The 20,424-nt window shown below is 50.6% G+C and overlaps 1 long non-coding RNA gene across 1 annotated transcript; it reads right to left on the bottom strand.

Annotated features, from left to right (window-relative positions):
* Positions 1-522: 522 nt before the first annotated feature.
* LOC134482445 (uncharacterized) lies at positions 523-3,341 on the bottom strand. Its single transcript, XR_010058554.1, has 2 exons — positions 3,114-3,341; positions 523-1,857 (listed from the first exon to the last, which is right to left on the bottom strand). It is a non-coding gene; the product is annotated as an uncharacterized LOC134482445 (long non-coding RNA).
* Between the last annotated feature and the right edge of the window lie 17,083 nt (positions 3,342-20,424).

Here is a 20,424-nt window from a genome sequence, read left to right on the forward strand (position 1 = left end):
CAGGCAGAATGAATCCTCTCATGACACAGGGAGAATGAATCCTCTAGCAAGGCTGAGCTTAAAGCAGTCACGCAGAAGTGATTCCCCCACCCCCTTCCTTTCTCCTCCTCTCCTCCTCCAGGTTAACATAGATGTGGGTGGAACCAGCAGCAACCACTCAGGGCTGGTCCCCTGTGGTTTTCTGGAGGATTTGTCCAGAGGAGAGCATGAAGACTTCTGACACTCTGGTATTATCCAAAGCCATGACCAAAAGAGGGTCCTTAAGACCTCTAAAGGAGAAGTCTGAGATATCCAATCAAGTACCCTGAAAAGACCACCCATTTTCCTGAGGCCCATCGGCTGAAAACAGGACAGCGGGCCCCCATTGGCTCTGCCACAGTCAGTTCTTGTCCTGTTTGCTCTGTTTCTGCCTGTCTCACCCCAAGTCTAGCCCTGAAGCTCTGGCTGTCAGGAAGCCATCTCTGCCCCGCCCAGAGCGCTAGCCTGGTCAAGAGAGAATAGACTCATGTTTCTGGGACAGAGTACAGGCAGCAGGAATAATATATTTGAGCCTGCTGGGGTTTTGTTTGGGGCAGTGAGGTGGGAAGGGTAGCTATGGTATGCCTATACCTCAGGACATGAAGGCTGCCGCCGAAGTTTCAGTCTGTGGCACTAGGTGAAGGGCAAGCAAAGTCAGGCTCAGGAGATCTTAAGGGTAGTGCCACATGGCAGGCAGGCGCTGAAAGGGCCAGGTTATTGTCCCACTCTGTCCTGGACCTGTGATTTGACTATGCGTAGGCTCCCTCCTCTGTGGAATGAAGATGCTAATGATGATATCTTGTGGTTGAATTGGAGCTTCTGAGACCAGAGGAGCAAGCTCAATCTGGGTGGGTTCCAACTGTTAACGCAAAGTCAGCAAGGCGGACTCTCTGAGGTCTCTCTCTGAGAATTGTCTCGAGGCTCCTCTTCCCTAAGTTTGTTTAGTGAAACTTGAGGAATTCCTGAAGAGAAATGGGAAAAGCTCTTGGGGACATCAGGGCACAGGGCATGGTTCTCATGGGTACAGTCCTGGACTGTCCCACCTCAGCACTGACTTTAGCACAGTTCTGGCCAGGCTGTCTCCTGGGCAGGGCTGTCCCAGTTCCTCACAGGAACCTGGGAGTGGCAAGGAGGGGTAGTGGAGCTGTGGCTGGTCACCAGTGACAGCTAGAGGCATGAAGGAAAAGCCTTGATCTCCTGCACTGACAACTTCATCTGCCCCTCTGCTGGGGCTTACACTAGTGTGCCTATCCACAGAGAACAAAGGCTGGGAGAGTGAGGCAGGGCAGCCTCGCCAACCCCTAACTTGCTCTCCTGTGTGGATGCCTCAGTTCCTCTGCAGACGATGGCTTGCTGAAATTTCTGTGGCCTACTGGAAACTGAGGACAGAGGATGAGGTGGCCCTGAGACGAAACAAGGTCCTTGGAGGTGCCGAGGGCTATAGACAGGTATTCCAGGGGCCCAGGCCACATAAGCGCTCACTGGCAACAGCATTCCCTGTACCCCTTCTCCCCTCTCCTCCCCCACCCATCACCCTTCCACACCCAACCTCTACCGTACCACCACAACCGCCCTTGCAGACACAGTCCTCTAGTGCCACTGGCTTTGAGCACTGGGCAGTTTTCAGCCTTACCCCTCCCTGCCCTAGGGAAGCATTTCCCAGCAGGGAAGGGGTGGTGCCAGCCCTCCACGTGATTCCGGCCTGACCATAAAAGACCCAGTTCTATTCCTGGGTAGCCACCTGGAGGCTGCCAAGACACTGACACCTGTCCCGGCATTGCCTTGCTGGTGAGGACCCAAAGCTGGAGGTGCCAAATAGGTAGGGAGAGCCCCAGAAACCTAAAAAAAAAAAAATAAAAATAAAGTCACATTGGCTGTCTTGATGGAAAAAGGGATGAGTCCTTTAAAGTGAATTTAACAGTCCCATTTACAGAAGAAAGTAGAAGTGTTTCATAATGGCGCAGATTTCCGCAGACTGATGTGCCCACTCCTCTAGTCAGAAGGAAGTGACCGCCCCTACCCCTCCACACAGAATAGAGCTTAGGACCTCTTTCCCTCTTTCCCCTTGAGACTGGGAAGTGGAGCTGGGGCTTCTGACAGACTTCGCCTGGCATCCCCTGGCAGGGCTCTGCAGAGTGGCAGTGGGTAGTGCCCGAGAGAAGTGGTTGGGCCAGTTGGACCAGCAGAGCCCGACCCAGGAGCCTACAGTCAAGTCCTCCAGAGGTATAAGAGGCCCTGGGTCACTTCTGCCAAGAAGACCTCTCTCTCTCTCCACGTCCTAGTCTCAGTTCAGTTTGTGCCCCTGGAATGTCTTCCGTCCAGCTCTTAGTATCCGACAAGCCCCACCCCCACCCCTAAACAGCTCTTCTGCAGAAAGCCTTTGCTTCTCACACACACACCCCCCACCACAGCCTGCCCAGGGCCTCCGCTTGGGCAGAGGCCCCAGGCAAGAAAGAATGGATGTAGCCACCTGTGTAACCTGGAACAAATGCCAGCCCTCCCCCAGCCTCATTTCCCTCAGCCGTAAGAGCTACACCCCCTGGGGCTGCCTCGAGACTAACTTAATGTTAGCCCCAGAGAGCCCAGCCCTGTGTCCAGCACTAGAAACAGGCAGCTAGGCCTGTCCATCTCTCTGTCCCACACCTCCCCATTTGCTAATCCCAGCAACTTGTGGTTGGCTGGGAGGGGCCTCCACAGTGCAGAATGAGTCCCATCCTCCAGATGCTGCCCACCAGGCCTCAACCCACCACCTTCACAGGTCTGGGCCAAGCTTCTGCCCACAGCCTTTTGTGGGCACAGACTGTGGCCATCTTAGCCACAGTGGCTAGGCAGGCAGCCAGGCTGCTGAACAAGCTTGGACAGGAAGAATTGTAAGCCCTTAAGGTAAACAAAACAAAACAAAACAAACAAACAAACAAAAAGCCACAGTCAATACTCTGGGCTAGTACCTCAGGACCTATGACTACAGGGCAAACGGGAGACAGTTATAATTTCTGTTCTGGGGTAGAATTTGGGTCAAGTGCTGGAGTACAGAATCTAAGCTCTCAAGTAGGCTACCTGTAGGGCAAAGACTCAGCTGGTTTCTGACACCCTACCATGCCAGGCTTCCTCAGTGTGGGCTTTGAAAGGAAGACCTCAGTCACAGATACCAGTCAGTGGAGTTTCTAGGTACAGAAGAGATCTGGGACTCAGTTGAGAACTCTGGGGAAAAAAGAAAAGAAAAAAGATGAGTTAGTCTTTTAATTTGTCCTCAGGTTTTATAACCTAGATGCTTGGGAAGTTCCTGCTGAGGTCTGTCCTAGCTCCCTCCAGTTCCCAGAGCAACCCTGCTGGCTTAGTGGAGAGGGAGGATGTTTCCCAGGGTGTGGACTGCTTCTGGCCAGCGTGGGGGAGGGGTGTTGCTTGGAGGCCTGAAGTTGAGGGAACATAGAGGAGCCATCAGTGGGTCTGTGCTGGCCTCTAGGGGCTGCAGTAGGAGTGAATCCATCTGTGTGTAATGAGGTGCCATCAAGGGTCTGTGTGTGGGAGAGTTAGCAGGAAGAGAGATTGGGGGGAGCACCCCACCTTTCCACTTGTGTCTCAAAACCTTCTGTTCCACACCACCCCAGACACCGCAGGACTCCAGAAGCCCCAAGAATGTTTCCCCCTCCCCCAGACATTCAAGAAGGCCAGTGTCAGTCAAAGCCCCAGCACACCCGTGCCTGGTAGAGTAATACAAAATGACATTTCTTCCTGCAGCTGAAACCTTCTCCAATCCAGATGGCATCAGTGGCAGGGTTTCCCAGACCCTGACCAGACAGCAATAGACCTTCGCTGACCAGTTGTCCACCCTAACACCCCTATTCTCCGCCTCAACCTGCACAGTGGGCCCCACCCGAGCCAGCCCCCCTCACTGCGGAAGCTTGCACAAATCTTTATCACCCTCCTACTTCAGTGTCCCTGACCTGACTTCTCCATTCATTCATTCCTCGATTCTACCACCCTGCCCCTGTGTCTCTCCCCCCAACAATCTGTTATCATCACAACAGCTATGTGGTCATCTTAAAAGGCTTTCAGGACTCACCCCTTGGCCCCGAGGCTGATCCTGGAACCCTTATAAAGAGGTCCAAAGTTCTGACCGGTCATCGGCCATGTGACCTAGCCCCTCCTTCCTCCCTGTCAGCCTCCAAACCCCAGAAAGATGTTTACACAGACCACACAGTGCCTCACCTCTGGGCTTTGCCTGTGATATGATACCTGGCTAAACCTTCTCTGGGTTTAACTGTGTGCTGACTTAGAGACTTTCTCCGGGTCAAAGAAGGGAAAATGTCCATTTGTTCATCCCTCAGCACAGTCCAAGTCCTCCCTGTCAACATCCCTGCCCAGCTGCCAAGCCTCAGCCCGTCGCTATCTCTACTCAATCCCAGGTCACAGAGCAAGTGTGAACACAGAAAGGCATGAGGGGAGGGGAGGGAATGCCCAGAGAGCCTGGGGACCCTTCCCATAAGAGGCAAATCCTGGGTAGCCTAGAGGAGGAGGACGGGTGAGTATTAGACGATCAGTAGCTTGTGGATATTAGGTCAGGCTGTTCAGGTTGTTAAGAGGTAGAGCAGCCTCGCCAGTCTGTGAAGGCCACACGTCCCAGTTATCAGACCATAGGCCTGCTGGGTTCAGAGACAGCCATGCCGAGGCTATGTGTAGCTCTTCCTCCCAGCTCAGCATCCTGGACGGTGTGACCTCAGGCAGGCAGCTTCTCCAGGATGGGAGGTCCAAGTGCCAGTGGTTGTGAGGGGAGAGAGAGAGGGTGTGGAGGAGCAGCATTACTATCTTCCCTTGCTACTTCTCCTTCCCTCATCGGCCTGAGCAGCTAGCTTCTCTCCCCAACTGTGCCCTCTTAGCCCCTGGCAAGGAGCCTCTCCCGGGCTCCACGGAGGTGATCTAGACAGTGTCCTGAGCAGAGGGGACTGCAAATGGCTAGACAAAAGACCTAACTGCTATCTAATTACTGGCCTACCCCTGATTCACGTCAGGTTTTACCGTTCATCCGGCAGATGAAGAGGCTTGGGTAAATCCTTGCCTGAGGCCACACAGGTTGTTACAGGGGACAAAGGCTAAAATCCAGGCTCTGTGATTCCCGGGCCTGCTTCTCTGTCCGTATCTTAGCTGGACTCTCTCTGTGATGCAATGTCTCTCAGGGGATCCCTCATTCCTTCCCATGCCCCAGAGGGCCTGCCCCAACCTTACGGGTTTTATGGAAGGGAAGTGGCCAAAGCAAGAGTCTCCTAGGACTGTGGGGGAATTCATCTTCTATTGAGGGGCTTAACCACTCAGCTATGTGACCTCATCTTCCCTCACTGAGTTGAACTTCCTTATCTGTAGAATGGGGCTATTAGTAGACCCTTCCTCCATAAGACCCCGGAACTCAGACAAGAGAGGGGTTTGGCCCAGTGCCTACATCAGAGTACATGTGTCATAGATCGCTGAGGGCTGATGTGTGTGTGTGTGTGTGTGTGTGTGTGTGTGTGTGTGTGTGTTATATAGTTTTGGATACTGTTGTGTAGTATTTGTAGCTGGACAGGCTCTGTGGAAGGTAACCTGGCACCAGCCAAGGTGACCTGGAAGGAGTCCTTGGTGGCAGAGGCGGGAAGGGTGAAAAGGCATTTCAGGTGGAAGAAACAGCCCAGGTAGGAGAGCAGTGCAGCAGCCGTAGAGAGGCCTGCTCCAGATACCACAGAAAGGCTTGGGGTAGATAGAGGACCAAAGCATGGGCTTCACCCCTGAGGAGAGCGCCCTCAGGGGCCTAGGATACCATGCGGCCTAGGCATGTACTGAAGAGATTGAGAAATGAAACTACAGAAAAGGGGTTTTCCAGGCAGAAGCTGAAGGAAGGGCCAGCCCGACACTTGTGAACACACTGGGCCCCTTGAACGGAGGGAAGGAAGAGTGGCAGCCCAGCCTCTGTGACCAGTGCCCAGCTTTGTAGGCAATGCCCGTGTGCCACAGATGACTGGAAACTGAGAGCCGACTCCTCCACCTGCCTATATGTCCCGCTGTCCTCGCCAAAGGACGTGCCAGGGCTCATTACAACCCCGTCCCAGGAGCACATTCGCTCACACGAAGGCACACATGAGTGAGTCCAAAGAGCCCTTTCGGTCTCTGCCCTTCTGACCTTTGCTCAGAGAGCCGAGCTGACTCAGCCCTTCCTTAATGAATGAGGAGCTGCTGGAAATCTGGCCAGGAGACCCACCGGTGACTCACAGTTAAGGGTATCGGTGTGCTGGAGTTCCGGGGCTGCCTTGGAGACCCTCCTTTCCTTCACGATCAGGTCTGTCTTTTTTTTTTTCTTCTATTTTCTGTTCTTTCTTTCCTTTCGCCTGCCCACCCCACCCGCTTCTCTTTACCACAGAGCTATGATCTTCAGGTGGCTGTCCATTCCAGATCTGAGCGGATGTGTCTCTGGGTCCTCAGGTTCTGTCAGTTGCCTTTGTCCCCACCCCGGTTGTAGTCCCCCTACCCCACACCTGAATCCCTGTCCTCTCCTCATGATCCCTCTCCACAGCTGCCACACGCTCGTCCCCCATTCTATATGGGCTTCCCATGGTGACTTCCGGTAACATTTGTCAGCATGCCGACATGTTTCTCCGTCATGATGGGTGCCTGCGTAGAAAGGACCAGGAGGGTCTTGTCCGTGGAAGTTATGATGGATGGGGTTAGTTTGCATCTCTGCGGCTCTCTGCACCGTGGTGTGCAAGAAAGCCCTGTCCTGGAAGCCTCTTTGACCCAGAGGCATCAGAGCTCTACCAAGGGTTCAGATGCTTCGAGCCGGTAAGTACTGAAGCAGCTGGGGGAGCAGCACGAAGCCTGTCTGTGCTGATGTCTATGAATGTCCAAAGCCACATAGATATACACACAGGGCCCTTGTCCCTCTGGACTCTGACTCCTAGGTTCCCTTCCCATCCCACTACTTCTGGATGGAGCATTTAAGCTTACAAATCGCCATCTCTTTCCTCCCCGGCATAATGGATCGGTAAGAGGCTGCACCTGTTCATGCATTCAGTGGTAGGGAGAGTTAGGGCCAGCAATTTGAGAGGGCCAGAGAAAGGCTGGGTGCAAACACGCCAGTTCACAGCCTCTAGGAATGCCCTTGGGGTGCTCCGTGTCACTCCGGTGAACCTTGTGCCAGCCAGATGTCACGCACACATATAATCCAAGTTAGTACTCGGGAGGCTGAAGCGGGACAACAATCCTCAGTTTAAGATCATCCTGCGTTACACAGTAAGTATTAGAGCAGCCAGGGCTAGTGGTACCCTGTCTGCCAATGCCTGTGTATTTGAGGGAAGAAGGGAAGGGGACAACCAGGACAGAGAGCTGTCCCTTCCCTGGCTCTCTCCGCCTGCTTTGTGTTGAATCCTACGGAGTAAGGGCAGCAGGTCTCTATGCAGATTATGGGTTGGTAAACCTTGAATCCTGCATTTAAAGGTCAGCCCCCTTGGAAGGGTATTCTCTCCCCGCCCCACACCTCTCAAATCAACCTTTGTCCCCTTTTGGGAGCAGCTAACAGACATAAGGCTGCCTCAGGGCATCCAAATAAAACCTGAAAAATGCTGGCCCTGCCCAGTACTGCAGAGCTGTGCAGAAAGGTAATTACAGGGCCTGGGATGGCCAGCTCTACCCACAGCTCAGTGCTTACTGGGCCCAGGGCCAAGGGCTGTATACAGTTCTCCCCTCCCTGTCCCATTCTGTACTAGGCCTTTAGGTTCCAAGCATCCAAAGTCCTCAGCTTTGGTGCCTTCTATGGGCCCTCATGCCCCCTGATCTTGTCGGGGGGGTCCCCTGGGTATCGGGGTGAACTCCAGACTCTGAAAATCAAATGAAGACCGTGAGTTTCGAATCCCTATTAAAAATGGTAGTTCCAGCTTCCACACATACAGGGTGCTCACAACCTGACAGGCTCCTGGCTAGTCCCTGCTGCTGAGGTGACACTCACCCCCAACCAGCCCACAAAACCCCTATAAGAGTGTGCTCCAGGATGCCTCTGTGCTCACGATGTCCTGGACCTTGAAGAAATGCCTAAGTCTGATAGACACAGAGGCTTAGGCCCTACCTCCTCTGGCACAAGGACCTACCGCCTGGGCCTCTGCCAAGATTTATCTCTGGAATTTGCCTTGAAATATTCCTGGTCCCCACTGACGAGTGAGGGCCAAGTGGTGACTGCCCTTGTCCCCGGGCTCAGGATGTTGGTCCAAACTGCTAGAAAATTCTTATGAGCATCTATTAATAACTGACTCCTTGTTGTGTGACATTGGTTTCCATCCTCTTATTCCTGATTCCCTTCTTGGCTCTTAGTAACGTTGGAGGGAAAAGATCCTGTGTCCATATATCTCCCTACACTAAATGGCATCTCCACATGACTTCTGCACTGACCTTGTTACTAATAAACAAGGAACACAGAACTCTTACTGAGAACCTACTCTGCGCTGACTCCTGCTGAGTGAAAGGAGGGGAGGGGTATAAATGTCTAGGTGGCCCCTATGCAGATGAATCATTGTACTTCTTGCCAATCCTTCGCGGGGAGAAGCCCTTCACTGACCTTTCACAGCTCCATAGACCACTGGTGACTATGTAGAATTCTCATGAAAGTGGGAACCTATTTACCCTCCCTTCTGCACCCCACCTCCTACCAAGAATTGAGGCCAGGCTCCGGCCAGGGCTTCTTGTGTAATGCTGTCCTTGTCCTGTGCCACCTCACAGTGCCTGTGCCCTGATTTCTGTCCTCGTTCTCACTGCCTGACCCAGGATGGGGAAAGGCATCCAGGATCATCTGTCTTCTTGTCTCGGGTTCCTGTAAGGCAAGGAAGCCTGATTGGGGACACGGCCCCAGAGTGGCCCAGTCTAGAGACAACTATGTCAGAACACTTTCACAGCCCTGTCTTCTTCATCCCTGGCCCTTGGCTGATGTAACTCTTCACAAAGCTGCTCAGGAGCCTGAAGATTGCAGTGTCGTGGCCCAGCCTCCTGAACAAACAAGGCAGCTCACTCTGCTCACTCTGCTCCCTCTCAGGAAAAGACCAGAGCTGCCTTCTCCCTTGCCTGTTTCAGCCATGCAAAAATGTGGATCAGAACTCTCTGATTACTTGGGCATGGAGGTGGGTCGGGAGGAGGGGGGATCGAAAGTCTCCCTGAGCAGAAGCACAGGGGTCTGAGGTCAGTAAGGGAAAGAAGCAAGTTCTTTTTTTTTTTTTTTTTTTTTTGGTTCTTTTTTCGGAGCTGGGGACCGAACCCAGGGCCTTGCGCTTCCTAGGTAAGTGCTCTACCACTGAGCTAAATCCCCAGCCCCAAGAAGCAAGTTCTTAAATGGGTTCTTCTGTTTGTTTCGTTTTATTGTGTCTGGCCTTGAACTCCCTACCTAGTTCAGGTAAACATCAGAGTCATAGCAACCCTCCTGCCTCAACATCTGGAGTGCCAGGAATATAGGTATACACCGTCACTCTCAGCGCTCTCCGAAAGAATCTTAAGAAAGAATTAGTCTTGGATGAGATCGATTGAGCTCAAGTTGTGCCCCCTACTTGGACTTAAGCTTCTGACCAGTGAAATAAACACAGCAATACTTGTCTCCCAGGGGAAGAGAGCTGGCCTGGCACATGCTAGGCCCTGGGTTTCATCCCAGCACCACAAAAAAGAAAAAATTAAACTAAATGAGACGATCTCTTTTGCCCTCCATATTGTTGATGAACACCTACTGCACACTGCCTTTTGGATTCGGTGCCCAGGGAGGTGACTACTCTTTCGAAGCCGACAAAAGAAAAGCAGACAAGTCACCGGGAATCATATCTTAACAGGCAGGAAGTGGCCACAGAGGGTGAACAGAGCCCATCTTAACAGGCAGGAAGTGGCCACAGAGGGTGAACAGAGCTCAGGTGGGGCATCCCAGGGGTCATGAGACACCCAGGAAATCCAAGAAAGCTTTCTGAAGGAATGGCTCCTAAAAGATAAGGGAGAGAAAAGGTAACCCAGGCTTGGGCACAGGGGAGGCAGTGACTATGGTGTATATTAGTGGTTCTCGACCTTCCTAACGGTGAGACCCTTTAATACAGTTCCTCATGTTGTAATGACCTCCTAATCATAAAATTATCTTGTTGCTACTTCATAACTGCAATTTTGCTACCGTTATACATTGTAATGTAAATGTCTGATTTTCAGGATGTCTGATATGTGACCCACAAGTAGAGAACTGCTGGTGTATCTGAAGGAACTCAGCCCCGTACACAGCAACTATTTACAAAATATCTATAGGTCAGACCTGGCACAGAGGCTCAAACTTATAATCTCAGGAGTCTGAGGCAGAAAGATTGCTACAAGTTTAAGGTCAGTCATGGTTTCAGAGTGAGGTGCTGTCTCAAAGAACACAAACAAACAAACAAACAATCCAAAGCAGGAACCCAGACAGACTGTCCTGGATGTGGGACAGACAAACTGGGTCGGGTGTAGCCAGAGAGCTGCATTATTTACTGCCCCAGCTATAAAATATTTACATGGCTTCCTGATCATTTATGGTGTTTGCTTTCCTACCTTTGGGTTCCTGGCAGGTAAACTGTGAGCCCTGCACTTCACCCATGGGAGGGGACCCAGGGCCCTGGCAGAGGGAGGGCTCTGTACCAGCACATCAGAAGTCCCCACCCAAGGGACTCCAGGGAAAGCCAGGAATCTAAGAGTGCAAGGTAAACACAGACAAAGGTCAAACTGTGGGCAGAAGCCTGCTCCAGAGCAAAACTAGAATGGGAGGCCAGCAACTCCTGCCCATGTGGTCCTAGGTGGTCTGCAGGACTCCTCTCATTCCTGTTTCCTCATGGTAAAAATGGGGAAAACAATAGCGTGGTCGTTTCCTTGTTTCATTGTTTGAGTGTGTATGCATGCATGCGTGTGTGTGTGTGTGTGTGTGTGTGTGTGCATGCTTGCGTGCATGTGTGCATGTGTGTGTGCATGCTTGCATGCATGTGTGCATGCTTGTGTGTGCGCGCGCGTGCGTGCGTGCGTAGGTTGGAGGCTGGTGCTAAGTGTCTCCCTTAGTTGCTTTCCACCTTAGGTATTGAGACAGGATAGCTCACTCAATCCGGGGCTCACTTGCTGTTTCTGCTGGCTAGCCGATGAGATCCCAGGATCTGTAACTCCCCTGTCCTCCAACCCCAGGGTTACAATTGCGTTCAGCTTCCCTAGAGATGCTGAGGAGCCAAACTCGGGTTCTCGGCGAGCACATTACCAACTGAACAGCACAGTCCTTTATTATTTATTTATTTTTGAGACAAGTCTCACTAAATTATCCGAGTTATTCATGAAGTCATTCTTCAGGCCACTCGTGAGAAGGAGAGAGGGGGTTATCCCAGGAGACCAGTAGGCCAGGCCCACAGACAGTCCCGAAGTTCTTCTAAAGCCAGGAATTTAAGGGCGCAAGGTAAACACAGGCCAGGAGGTGCCTCTTAGTCCTCTGAGAGAAGGCTTCTCAATCTAGGCAAAAATGGAGTTATGGACAGTTGGAATAGATGACTCCAGCAAGTGGGGACCCGGGCTCTTGGCTCACAGGTTTATGGAGACCAGGGGTAAATTGAGCCCTGGATTTGAGGGCTCCAGTATAGGACAGCAGATGGAGAAGAGGTCAAGAGAACAGGGATGACGAGGTCTGCAGATTCTTGAAAGTAGCTTCCTGTTCTGGATGTAGACAAGACATCAGCCCATACAGCCAGGGTTTTTTCCCAGGGCATTCTTGGACCACCTCACCAGCATCTCTACTAAGAACACCAAGGCCAGAGACAGGAGGGAGCCTAAGGCCATAAGAATCAGAATTAGAACCAGAAATCAGGTAACTTGTGACCTATCTCTAACATATATATAGTGTAGCTGTCTTCAGACACACCAGAAGAGGGCACCAGATCCCATTACAGATGGTTGTGAGCCACCATGTGGTTGCTGGGAATTGAACTCCGGACCTCTGGAAGAGCAGTCAGTGCTCTTAACCACTGAGCCATCTCTCCAGCCCAGCTCCGACGGTTCTTGATCAATGAACTTTCAGTTAGGAGGCCCCAGCAATCATCCGGCCCAGTGCCCCAGCATGATGCGTAGAAGGAGAATGTACCCAGTCCAAGCCTGTTTGCCTCAAATCATTCTTCTCTTTCCCCTACGTTGAGCTTTGTCTATGGCAGAGGCACCCAGCCTCTACACCCATGTGCCAGCAGAACAGAAGCCATTCATGTTATACAGAGTGTTACTGAATGCAGGAACCTGGTATTCAAAAAGCAGAAGAATGGAGACGCTCTAGGGAATGAAAAGGCCCAGAGAGGAAGCTTCCACCCAGGCTGATGGGAACAGAGGAGGAGCAGCCACTGTGTGGAGTTTCCGCTGGAGGTCTGCAAGGGCAACAGGGGATTTTCTTGCCTTGTTCCTCAGTAGCTGTTTTGGCAGGAACTTCCCACATCGAAGGCTCACTTCCCTCCCTTGTAGCTCTGCAGGTGCCATGGGCTGGAAAGCCTACTGCTTCCTCTGCAGGGCCTGTGTCACTGTCCCTCTGCCCTGTTATGCCCGAGGAGAGAGCACTCTAGCACCGAGAACTCAAGGGTATGGTTGAGGACAAGAAATCGGCCCTCTGAGCAACACTCTGGAATCCCAGGGAATGGAACTCTCTGCCCTATGTCTGAAGTCCAACACCAGCTACTCAGTGTTTGCTTGTTTGAAATGGGGTCCTGCTGTATAACCCAGGCTGGCTTTGAACTTACCCCTCTTCTGCCTCAGCTTCCCAAATGGTAGGATCATACGTGTGCACCACCACACCCACTCCAACTCAGTCCTGAGTTCAACTTTCAGCCATCCAAAGGACCCACAGATCTTTACTAAGAGTCTACAGTGCCAGATACTGCGTATTTATCTTAGTGTCACTTAATTCTAATCCTGTAAGGTGAATACTATTACATAAACAACTCCATTTTGCACATAGGAAAATTGAGGAAAATTTACACGAGGATGGAGCTGAGTAATTTTATATTTTACATTTCTTCTCTCATTGCCCTAAGGCACAGGCATGGAGAGAGTCCTTGGTGTTACCCATGTCAACACTTATGGTTTCAAGTGTTTGAGAATGACCTCAAGGATCAAGCATTTTCTGTCTTAGCATCACCAAAGCAAAATTTTGAGTCCTGCCCAAGTCAAGGCTGGTGATGGGAGAGAGTTACATATTTTAAAGCTTAAATGAAGAGGACTGGGCTGAGCTCTTGGTCACTGAGAAGGCACAGGAGACAGTCAAGCTCTGGGGTCAGGCCACTTGATCCCTTTCTATGGTCACATAACCTTAAGCTAACTGCTTTACCTCTGAAGCTGTAAGAGATGCCCAAGCCAGGCCTCGAAGGACTCTGGTATGGACCATGACTGGCATGTAAAAGTCTAGAAACTCCTGGAGCATCAGAGGTACACAGGGCAATGATAATGATCATGTCCATAGAAACTGAGGCATGACTCAAGACTTCCTGGCAGGTCCTGAGCCCACGTTGGTGTGAGCACAAGAAGGGTGATCCCATGGGGCCAGGGCAGCCATGAGTATGTGTTTCAGGGAGACATCAGGCCATAGTGACTGGAGGACTGGCTCAGGGGTGTGTAGATGAATCCCTTGCCCCTTCCTAAGAGTGTGACTAGGTACACACGACTATCTTCTACACAAGGTGCGTTGAGGAGATTAAATGTAATCACCTTTCAGAGTGCCTGGTATGTAACCAAGACAAGTTTACCAAATGCCAGGGATTCTGACCATATAATACCTGTGGTCACTATGGTATCCGTGACAGCTGGTCCAGAGACCAACCCCCGGAGTGATTGCTGGCTTTCAGCAAGCTTGCATACCTTATCCCCAACTCTTCTGTTTTCCCTTAAGTGCCTCTAGTGCCCACAGGAAGGAGAGCTTCTCCATCATTGAATAGGATTAGGGGTGTAGCCAGGACCTCCTGACCTTTGGCCATTTCAACTGGCTTCACTCTCTTCACTAGGTCAATCGGGATATGGGTCAGGATACCCAGTGGTGTGGCTTTGGTTCCTTCCGTCTCGCCTCAGCTTTATTGCCAAGCTGCAGAGACTGTCCCTGAGCCCTCAGCTGAAGTAGGCCTCCAGACCCCATCACATGGCTCCTTGACTACAGTGCACTTATCTGGACCTGTGATTAGCTCATTGGCTAGTAGTTATTGCTGTATTGTCTGATCTCCAGCACCTGGGGAAAGTGCCTTGCTTCCGTGTCCTTGGGTGTATCTCGGAGCAATCAGCTTGGTGCTTATCACTAATGGGCACTAACAAATGCTTGCTGAATGAACGCAGGGTGAACAGGGAGGTAAAGGTTCACACTGGAGGGAGACACAAGAACAGCAGAGAGGAATGCAGACAGCCTGGGTTCCAGGCCCAGCTCTGCCTCCAATAGCTGTGGGGTTGGGGCCTTAGTCTCTCCAATGATATCATTAGGTCTTTGGGGATATGGGTTTCAAGACCTTCCAGGCCCCAATATTCTGTGCCTCTGAGGAGCCCCTGACAGACTGTAACTCTAGGAAGCCCCGTTGGCCATTGTGAAGCAGGAAGTTGCCATGACAAATACAAACATATTTATTTAAAAATATTTTTCTCAGAATGTTTGTGTCTGGGCCATGAGTGACTGAGCCCAGAGAATTCTCTTTTTCCCTTGCAGCAGCCTCCTATAGCATATGACTTGGGACATACACACACAGAGGCATATACATGTTCATACAAATTCACGCTCATCCCTATAGTCCTGGCGTGCACTTGCCTGCAACTGTTCATAAATCCATACCATACAACTCAGTGAGCACTCACACAAAGGCACTCATACATTTCCCCCCCACACACACACAGCTCATTCACACGTCTGCACACATGCTCACAGACCCAAGAGCACAGAAACTCTATCACGCATGTTTTTCACCCCTGGGGGCCATTACATTTGTAGATACCTGCAGTTCACACTGTCACACCAACTCAGGAGCAAACACGTAAACTCACCCTGGGAATGTGCACTTGCACATTCATGCACACGCTTATGTGTATTCTTATACACAAAACCCCCCGCATACGTGCTCTCAGGTGCGACCACACATGTTCTCATGCCTATGTGATCATACACCAGCTGGACCCCTATGCATGTAGCTATGCCCAATACGTGTGTGTACGGTGCTTATGTACTCTTAGGCAGTTCACTCTTGCATAGGCCTACACTCTCACCTTCCACACACATGTTCACTCACGTGCTCGTATACAGCTTACGATGCTACTCAGGCAGGCACATATGCACCTTCACATGCGAACACATACACCCCTACATACATTTATCATCTCATATGCGCGGGCATCCAGATACACAGAAACTCACCCAGGCACATACACATATGCACGACTATACACTCAGACACATTCACACACGCGTGTCCTCTTCTACTGCGCCAGCCCCTCCCACGGGCAGCTTGCTCACTTTTCCCTCTGGGTTCTACTTGTTTTTCTTAGCTCTGGTGAGCATATTTGGAGAGGGATCTATTTTCACCCTATCTGGAAGCATGTTTCCCCTTGGCCATGAGCTTGGCAGATCCGTGAGGAGAGACCTAGTTGCCATGCTGTGGGCTGGGAAGGCTGAGGTTGCACTAGGGGGGAAACCAAAGTCAGAGGCAGGAAGGCTGCTTAGGGTGGTCTGGCAGCCTCAGCTGGGGCTGCTGCCTCTGGTGACCTCTTAGGTCATCCTCACAGAGGCAACTAGAGCTACGGAGATAGCCCTCCCCTCTTTGCTGCTTCCATCCAACTTGGGTTGTTCCTGTTTTGTTTTTGTTTGTTTGTTTGTTTGTTTTTAATAAGGCATTGTAGATCTTCTTGCCTCCCTAAATTTTTATATGGTTTAAAAATACAAGTTCAGGGGTTGGGGATTTAGCTCAGTGGTAGGTAGAGCGCTTGCCTAGGGAGCGCAAGGCCCTGGGTTCGGGCCCCAGCTCCGAAAAAAAAAAACCAAAAAAAAAAAAATCATGTAAAAATACAAGTTCTATTTTTCTATTTCACAATTCACTTCCTTTGCTCTAACACACAGGAGGACTTTCTCCTTTCAGCTTCATAACCAATGGACTGGTTCTATGCTGTACCAGTATTCTCCAGCTTCACAGATTAGAAACTGAGGCTCAGAGAGATCAAGGGTCATGCACCAGCCAGGGAAGTATGTCCTTTTGTCTGTCTCCAGTCCTCACCGTGCATAGCTGCCTGCAGACCATTGGCTTAGTTAGTTGGCGACGGTGGATTTAAACTGTCAAGGGTGTGTGCACGGAGGATGCCTGCTCTGCTGATTCCCTGGATGCTGTTGTACCGGATCAGTGTCTGGATGCCAGATATCGATCGCAGCAGTGTTGGGTGTGGAGAGGCCAACCTCGGGGAGGATAGATTGCACAGAGCCTCTGAAATCTGAGCTCCTTGTGCAACCTGCATATCATTCCCTATTGGAGTCGAGTCCTGTCCCATGTGACAGCCCAGGAAAGCAGAAAGGGGCAAGCACTCATGCAGCAAGCAGGGTCCTGGCTCTGCGAGTCCCTTCCCACTCCCTGGCATGTCAGGGTGTAGTCATCCACTCGGTAAATGTTGACAAAAATCAGAAGAATTTAAATGTGAGCCAAAGATTTAAATATACATGTATCCAAACAAGATATTCAAATGACTGAAAGGACCTGAGAAGTTATCTAACATCACTGGAGAAATGCAAATCAAAACCATAATAAAATACCATTTCACACCCTCGAGGATGTCCGTGACCAAAAGATGGAAAGTAGGGGGCTGGGGAGAGCTCGGCAGGGAAATCACTTGCCTGGATTTGGATCCCTAAAAAACACAAAAAACACTGGTCAGAGTATCTGAAGTGGAGAGCTCTGGACTTATTCAGAGACATTGCCTCGATACACAGGGTGAAGAGCAATAGAGGGATGGAAACACAAAACAAAACAAACAAACACACAAACACATAAACACCCTCCTGCAGGCCTCCCCATGCACTCAAACACTCGTATGCACTTGTATGTGTGTTCACACACATGACCACACATATGACCACACACACGCACACACACGCACACACACGCATGCATGCACACATGCACGCACTCACGCACGCACGCACGCACGCACGCACGCAGTGGGGTGGGGGAGTATTGGCAAGGCTGTGGAGAAACTGGAGACCTTATGCCTTACGCATAGCACTTTAGAACTGGATAGCCACTGTGGGAAACAGCTCGGCAGTTCCTCAGTGCTAACTCCAGTTGCCAGAAGACCTCGCTATCCCACTTCTAGAGAGCTGAGCACAGATGTCCACATAAAAACCTATACACTACAGAAATTCATAACACAACATTATCCATCACAGTCAAAGAGTGGAAACAACCCACGTGCCCGTCCACCACGATGTGGAACAGCCACACAACAATTCTATGCCAGCAAACTGAGCTTGAGAAAGTACGAGAGGCAGGAAGAGAAGGAAGGGGAGAAGAATGGAAGGAGGAAGAGGAAGGTCAGTTAAGTAATCCTCATGGAGAAGTCCCGTAAGAGACCTGGAATGGGGAGGAGCCGGAGAATCAACCGGAATGTCCTTATCTGTGACTCACAGTACTGGGGACACGGAGCCCGGGGAGTCCGCCTCCTGTGGCCAGGCAGGAACCCCAGTAGAGTAATAAGGACACCAACCGTCCACAAAACTTTTCAGCCAAAATTTATCCTGTCTACAAGAAATGCAAGGATGGGGGATGAGCAGTGACTGAAGGAATGGCTAATCAATAACCAATAACTTGAGGCCCATCCCACGGACAAGCACCAGTCCCTGACACTGTTAACGATACTCTGCTAGGCTTGCAGACAGGAGTCCAGCACGGCTGTCCTCTGAGAGGCTCCACCCACCAGCTGACTCAGACACATGCAGAGACCCACAGTCAGACAGTGGACGGAGCTTGGGGATCTCAGGGACTAAACTACTAACCAAAGGACGTACATGGGTTGACCCTAAGCCTCCCCGCACATATCTAGCAGATGTGCAGCTTGGCCTTCACATAAGTCCTGAACAACAGGAGCAGGGGCTGTCTCCCAAAAACTGTTGCCTATAGGTGGAATATGTTCTAGCTGGGCTGTCTGTCTGTCCTCAGTTGGAGAGGATGCATTCCCTAAGCTTCATGAAGACTTGATGTGCCAGAGTGGAGGCTACCCAGGGGCCCCCACGCACTCAGAGGAGAAGGGGAGGGTAGATGGGAGAGGGATTGTGGGAGGTGCCTAGGAGGGAGGGCAGTGAATGGGATGTAAAGTGAATAAGTAAAAATAGTAACAATAATAATAAAAAGAAAGAAAATGGGCCCAGCTTGATGGCACACCCCTTTAATCCTGGAACTTGGAAGGCAGAGGCAGGAGATCTCTGAGTTTGAGGCCAGCCTGATTTATATACTGAGTTACACACTATCCAGGAGTCCATACTGAGAACACAGAGGTACAAAAATATTACATGTTTTTCCACATCCAAGGAAGGAAATACTGCCAACCCTATTGATGTAATGGTGACAAAGTGATGGTAATTGCTTACATTTGCTGTTCGTGCACGTTCATTCTAAGTGCCTGGTAAGGTGGACGTTTCCATACGCATCATCTTATGTAATTCTTCCCATAGCCCCCATGGCAGACTTTACTGTCATTTCCATTTTATAGACTGTGACACAGTAACACAGAGGCAGAAAGACCTACCCAAGGAGCAATGGAGCTTGGGTCAGTATAAAGTTCACAAAAGTGGTTCTATGAGACCTGGTGGCCTTCCAATTCACACCCATAATAAGAGAGAGCCAAAAGACAGGAATGCAGGTTGCTGCTATGGCTGGCAGGGGCCTGGCAGGGGAAACCTGGTCCCTGTCTTTGGGTTGTTTCCAAGGATACACCTAAGTTAGTAGAGAGACTGACCAGCACACATAAAGGACAGGTTCAATGCTCAGCATGGCATGATCTGGGAGTGTGGGGCACCTGGGAGACTGGTCTGGGAGCATGTGGCACCACTTTCCAGACAGACTGTGGTTTTAAGGGACAGGAAATGTAGCACGTGCTTAGATGAGGGGTGGCCTAAACTCTCAACTGGCTCTGACCCAAATTCTTTGGGGTTATGGACACACAAGGGCAGCCTCATGTGACCCTTCTATGTGTGTAGCCTCGGAGCCAAGCCCCAGGGACAGTTCCTTTCCACCCACCCCATGAGAAACCCTGTGTCAGGTCCAGAGCAAGTGATGAGTGGGCCAGGGACATTTCCTCACCAGGGACTTTTTGAATTCCTGAGAAGTGGCTTGAAGGAAACAATAAAGGGAACCTCTGATACCTTGCAGCTGGGATTCAATTTCATCTCTGCCACCCCTTAGAGCCTCAGTTTCTCCATCTGTGTAATGGGAATAATTATATTTTGTAGTTAGCCCACTTTATAAGATTGATGGGAGGACTTGTTGAGGTGAAATGCAGAACCCAGGGCCTGCATAATGATCCAGGATCAGAGACGCAGAAACACATAGAGTAGGACACATTTTGTATACTTTTTCTTTTTTGGTCTTGACATGTAGCCCAGGCAGGGCTTGAACTCATGAAGATCCTATCTCAACTTCCTACATGCTGGGATTAAAGATGTATACTAGTGTTTCATGGGTTTGCAGGCATGTACATCCAACCCCACGTCTGCACATGCTCACCTAAGAACTCTCCCATACTGCATGCACCCAAGCTTTCACATCCACAGACAGAAGTTCACAAGCATGCTTACTCATACATTGTGTACACATTTTATCTCAAAGTAAATTCTGTCAAGTAGAACAAATTCACACTGACCCATTTATGAACACACGTGACTGATTCCCTCCGCCCCTTCTGAGTTCCAGGGCTGTTTTAGATGCCCTGGAACTCACTCTGTAGACCAGGTTGGCCTCGAACTCAGAGATCAGCCTGCCCCTGCCTCCAGAGTGCTGGGATTAAAGGCGTGCACCACCATGCCCAGCTCAAAGATGTATGTATGTATGTATGTATGTATGTATGTATGTATGTATGTATTTTATGTATATGGTGGGTATTTTGTCTGCAGGCACATCACACATTAGAATACGGCATCAGACAGATGTAAGCTGCTCAATGGGTGCTGGGAATTGAACTCAGGGCCTTCGGAGGAGCAGTGAGTGTTCTTAACCACTTAGCCATCCCCTCAGCCCTAGTGTTGTTTTTGAGACAGGGTCTCACTTTACAACTCAGGCTGCTTCAAAACTCACACCGAGTCCTCCCACCTTATCCTCCTGACTGCTGAGATTACAAATGTGCACTACCAAGCCCTTAATTTGTATTCATTTGCACGCTCGAGTTTACCCGTACGGACTTGCTGTT

This window comes from Rattus norvegicus, chromosome 16 (genome assembly GCF_036323735.1).
Source record: "Rattus norvegicus strain BN/NHsdMcwi chromosome 16, GRCr8, whole genome shotgun sequence".
In the NCBI taxonomy this organism is placed as follows: domain Eukaryota; kingdom Metazoa; phylum Chordata; class Mammalia; order Rodentia; family Muridae; genus Rattus; species Rattus norvegicus.